Source organism: Saimiri boliviensis, chromosome X, assembly GCF_048565385.1.
Source record: "Saimiri boliviensis isolate mSaiBol1 chromosome X, mSaiBol1.pri, whole genome shotgun sequence".
NCBI classification, from domain to species: Eukaryota; Metazoa; Chordata; class Mammalia; order Primates; family Cebidae; genus Saimiri; species Saimiri boliviensis.
Window position 1 is genome coordinate 100,032,396 of NC_133470.1, and position 5,794 is coordinate 100,038,189.

General features: G+C 41.8%; 1 pseudogene; it reads right to left on the reverse strand.

Annotated features, from left to right (window-relative positions):
* Window positions 1-579: 579 nt before the first annotated feature.
* LOC101049028 (elongation factor 1-alpha 1 pseudogene) lies at window positions 580-2,064 on the reverse strand (annotated as a pseudogene).
* Window positions 2,065-5,794: the final 3,730 nt, after the last annotated feature.

Consider the following 5,794-nt stretch of genomic DNA (forward strand, 5'->3'; position numbering starts at 1 on the left):
TAGTCCCTGCCCTCAGAGACTTTGAGTTTTAGAAAGATAGGCATATAAATAGGCCGTGCTAATTCATCACAACAGGTGGGCAAAGGAGTGAAAGACCCCGGGGCATTATGAGAGCACAGACGGTGCCTAATGTCTCACGTGGCCAGGAAGGGAAGAAAGGATATCTAAACTCAGATTTAAAAAAATATTTCTGTTTTGGTACCAGTACATGCTGTTCTGATTACTGAGCCTTGTAGTATAGTTTGAAGTCAGGTAGCATGATGCCTCCAACTTTGTTCTTTTTGCTTAGGATTGTCTTGGCTATGTGGGCTCTCTTTTGGTTCCATATGAATTTTTTTTTCTCATTAAACTTTTTTAATGGGTCTCAAAATTCTGTGACAAATTTTTGGTCAAGTTGTTTCCATTAAAAAGTACTGATTTTAAAAACTAATAACTTAAAACTGCCACAAGCAAAAAAGAAAACCAAAGTGGTCCACAAAACATTCTCCTTTCCTTCTGAAGGTTTTACGACGCATTGTTATCATTAACCAGTCTTTTACTACTAAACTTAAATGGCCAACTGAAACAAACAGTTCTGAGACCATTCTTCCTCCACCACTGACTGAGGTGGCAGGTATTAGGGATAATATTCATTTAGCCTTCTGAGCTTTCTGGGCAGACTTGGTGACCTTGCCAGCTCCAGCAGCCTTCTTGTCCACTGCTTTGATGACACCCACGGCAACTATCTGTCTCATATCACGAACAGCAAAGCGACCGAGAGGTGGATAGTCTGAGAAGCTCTCAACACACATGGGCTTGCCAGGAACCATATCAACAATGGCAGCATCACCAGACTTCAAGAATTTAGGGCCATCTTCCAGCTTTTTACCAGAACAGCGATCAATCTTTTCCTTCAGCTCAGCAAACTTGCAGGCAATGTGAGCTGTGTGGCAATCCAGTACAGGGGCATAGCCAGCACTGATTTGCCTGGATAGTTCCAGATAATCACCTGAGCAGTGAAGCCAGCTGCTTCCATTGGTGGGTCATTCTTGCTGTCACCAGCAACGTTGCCACGACGAACATCCTTGACAAACACATTCTTGACACTGAAGCCCACATTGTCCCCAGGAAGAGCTTCACTCAAAGCTTCATGGTGCATTTCAACAGATTTCACTTCAGTTGTAACGTTGACTGGAGCAAAGGTGACCACCATACCAGGTTTGAGAACACCAGTCTCCACTCAGCCAACAGGGACAGTATCAATACCACCAATTTTATAGTCATCCTGGAGAGGCAGGCACAAGGGCTTATCATTTGGACGAGTTGGTGGTAGGATGCAGTCCAGAGCCTCAAGCAGTGTGGTCCCACTGGCATTGCCATCCTTATGGGTGACTTTCCAACCCTTGAACCAAAGCATCTTAGCACTTGGCTCCAGCATGTTGTCACCATTCCAACCAGAAATTGGCACAAATGCTACTGTGTTGAGGTTGTAGCCAGTTTTCTTAATGTAAGTGCTGACTGCCTTAACGATTTCCTCATATCTCTTCTGGCTGTAGGGTGGCTCAGTGGAATCCATTTTGTTAACACCAACAATAAGTTGTTTCACACCTAGTGTGTAAGCCAGGAGGGCATGCTCTCGGGTCTGCCCATTCTTGGAGATACCAGCTTTAAATTCACCAACACCAGCAGCGACAATCAGGACAGCACAGTCAGCCTGAGATGTCCCTGTAATCATGTTTCTGATGAAGTCTCTGTGTCCTGGGGCATCAATGATAGTCACGTAGTACTTGCTGGTCTCGAATTTCCGCAAGGAGATATCAATGGTGATACCACGTTCACACTCGGCTTTCAGTTCATCCAAGACCCAGGCATACTTGAAGGAGCCCTTTCCCATCTCAGCAGCCTCCTTTTCAAATTTTTCAGTGATTTTTTGTCAATGCCACCGCATTTGTAGATTAGATGGCCAGTAGTGGTGGACTTGCCGGAATCTACATGTCCAATGACGAAAATGTTGATACGAGTCTTTTCCTTTCCCATTTTGGCTTTTAGGGGTAGTTTTCACGACACCTATGTTCTGGCGGCAAACCCATTGCGAAAAAAAAAAGCAGTTCCATATGAATTTTAAGGTGTTTTTTTCCAGTTCTGTGAAGAAGGTCATTGGTAGCTTGATGGGGATAGCATTGAATCTGTAAATTACTTTGGGCAGTATGGCCATTTTCACAATATTGATTCTTCCTAACCATGAGCATGGAATGTTTTTTCATCTGTTTGTGTCCTCTCTTATTTCCTTGAGCAGTGGTTTGAAGTTCTCTTGACGAGGTCCTTTACATCCTTTGTTAGTTGTATTCCTAGGCATTTTATTCTCTTTGCAGCTATTGTGAATGGGAGTTTGCTCTTGATTTGGCTCTCTGTTAATCTGTTATTGGTAGGAACAGAACACAGGCCTCAGAGGCAATGTCACATATCTACAGCCATCTGATCTTTGACAAACCTGACAAAAACAAGCATTGGGAAAAGGATCTTCTGTATAACAAATGGTGCTGGGGAAACTGGCTAGCCATGTGCAGAAAAGAGAAACTGGACCCCTTCCTAACACCTTACAGTAAAATTAATTCCAGATGGATTAAAGACTTAAACATAAGACCTAACACCATAAAAACCCTGGAAGAAAACCTAGGCAAACCATTCAGGACATAGGCATAGGCAAGGACTTCATGACTAAAACACCAAAAGTATTGAAAACAAAACAAAAATAGACAAATGGGATCTAATTAAACTCCACAGCTTCTATATAGCAAAGGAAACAATCATTAAAGTGAACTGGCAACCAACAGAATGGAAAAAAAAAATTTGCAATCTACCCATCTGACAAAGGGCTAATATCTAGAATCTACAAAGAACTGAAACAGATTTACAAGAAAACAAACAAACAAACCCATTCAAAAGTGGGTGAAGGATAAGAACAGTCACTTTTCAAAAGAAGACATATATGAGGCCAACAAACATATGAAAAAATGCTCATCATCACTGGTCATCAGAGAAATGCCAATCAAAACCACATCGAGATACCATCTCATGCCAGTTAGAATGGCGATCATTAAAAAATCTGGAGACAACAGATGCTGGAGAGGATGTGGAGAAATAGGAACACTTTTACACTATTGGTGGGAGTGTAAATTAGTTCAGTCATTGTGGAAGACAGTGTGGTGATTCCTCAAGGATCTAGAGAGAGAAATTCCATTTGACCCAGCAATCCCATTACTAGGTGTATACCCTTTGGATTATAAATCATTCTATTATAAAGACACATGCACATGTATGTTCATTGTGGCACTGTTTACAATAGCAAAGACATGGAACCAACCCAAATGCCCATCAATGATAGACTAGATAAGGAAAATGTGGCACATATACACCATGGAATACTATGCAGCCATAAAAAATAATGAGTTCATATCCTTTGTAGGGACATGGATGAATCTGGAAAACATCATTCTAAGCAAACTGACACAAGAACAGAAAATTAAACACTGCATGTTCCCACTCATAGGTACACGTGAACAATGAGAACACATGAACACAGGGAGGGGAACATCTTGCACTGGGGTCTGTTGGGGGGGCTAGGGGACAGACAGCAGGGGGTGGGGAGTTTAGAGAGAGATAACATGGGGAGAAATGCCAGATATAAGTGACGGGGGAATGGAGGCAGCAAACCACATTGTCATGTATGTACCTATGCAAGAATCTTGCATGATCTGCATATGTACCCCAGAACCTAAAGTGCAATTTAAAAAAAAAAAAAGATTATTAAAAGTCATCAGGCAAATGGGGGGAAATAAGAGTGGAGAAAGTTTGTTTACTCAAAGGATGTGAAAAGACCCTCAGAAGAAAGAGGAATGTTGTATCTACACATAAAACTGGAGAAGTTCCAGCATTTGGAGTTTCTGTTCTGAGAACAGTGGGGACTCACTGAATGGCTTTCAGCAGGGAAGATATGTTATCATCTAACTTGCATTTCAGAAATATATTCTGGCTACACTGTGGAAGGTAGATTGATAGAGGACCAGAAGGGAGGCAGAGTGATCAGACAGAGGACTGCTACCATAGTTCAAGTAAGCAATGAAGGTGGCCTGAACTAGAAGAGTGGCAGCAGAGGATACAGAGAAGTATACAGATTGAAGAGATTGTCTTAATCCATTCAAGCTGCTCTATTAAAAATACCATAAGCTGAACAGCTTAGAGATAACAGAAATTTATTTCCCCAATTCTAGAGGCTGGGAAGTCCAAGATCAAGGTGCCAGAAGATTCAGTGTCTGGTGAGGGCCTGTTTTCTGGTTCATAGATGATCCCTCCCATGATGGAAAGTGCAAGGGATCTCTCTCGGGCATCCTTGATAAGGGCATTAATTCCATTTTAATGAGGGCAGAGTCCTCATGACTCAATCGCTTCCCAAAAGCTCCATCTCCTAATAGCAGACCTTTGGTGAATAGGTTTCAAAATATAAATCTGGGGGAACACAAACACTCAGGCCAGAGATTATAAGGATGTAATGAATAACAATAGCTAGTGTTTATTTTGTGTCAGGCTCTATAGCATGCCCTTTACATGCTTTATATCACTGGATCCACACAACCCCATAACATGGTCAGTGCAGAGAAAACTGAGCCTCAGAGAGATTAAGTAGCTTATTCAAGATCCCTCAACTAGCAGCAGGTGCTTGATCTTAATCACTGTGTTCTTCAGGTAAAAATATCAGGACCTATTGAAGAGAAGATGAGAGAAAAGAAAGGGTACACTTTTGAACCAAGTTTCTGCTGTGGGCAATTATGAACACAGAAGTTTGATGAAATGTTGGGGGAATTGGGTGATGCGTTCATTTTGTGTATGTTGGGTAGGATACCTATCAGACATCAGACATTCAGTGTATGTGACAGATAGGTATATATGCCTGAGATGTATATATATGGGTCTGAACTCAATGTAGATGATGAATGAGGAGAATTATTAGTCATTGAAGCAGGACAGATTACTTTAAGGGAGTGAGTAGAATGAGAAGGGACCTAAACAGATTCTCAAGAAGCACAAGCATTTAGGGGGCAGCCAGAGGAAGAGGGCTATGCAAAGAGAAGAAGGAAGAGATAAAGAAAGAAACCCAGATAGGGTGGTTATCACAGAAGCCAAGCAAAATAGAATTTCCAAAATCCAGTGGTCAGAGGCTGCAGAGAGGTATGGTAAGATACAGATTTAAAATGTCCATAGGTTTACCAGCAATGAGGCTGCCCATGACCTTGATGAGAGCATCTCCAGTGGAGTGCTCAGAGGTAAGGAAGAGGAGATCAAGGGGTTGACAACTCACAAAAGGTTTGGTTGTGAATAGGGAGAAAGTACTAAGGCAGTAGACAGAAGGTGACCTTGGGTCAATAAAATTTTCATGTTGATTTGTTTGTTTTTAAAGGCTTGAATGACTTGAACACATTTTTATCCTGCTGATACAAAGCTACTAGAAACAGACAGAAAGCACTTGTCATAGGTGAGTGAATAGAAATTGAGGAAAATGGGGATCAGATAGATGAAGAAATTAACTTTAGAAGGGAGGGGAGACACTGCTCTACTATCACAGGAAGAAAGGAATCAGTGATGGGGGAAACACAGGTAGCTTAGTCAAAACATTTATTTCTTACAGATCTGGAGGTTGGAAAGTCCAGGATCAAGGCTGACAGATTTGATGTCTGGTGAGGACTCACTTTCTGGTTGGCAAATGGCCATCGTCTCATTATGTCCTCATGTGGCCTGTGCTTGGTGTGTTTATGTGGAG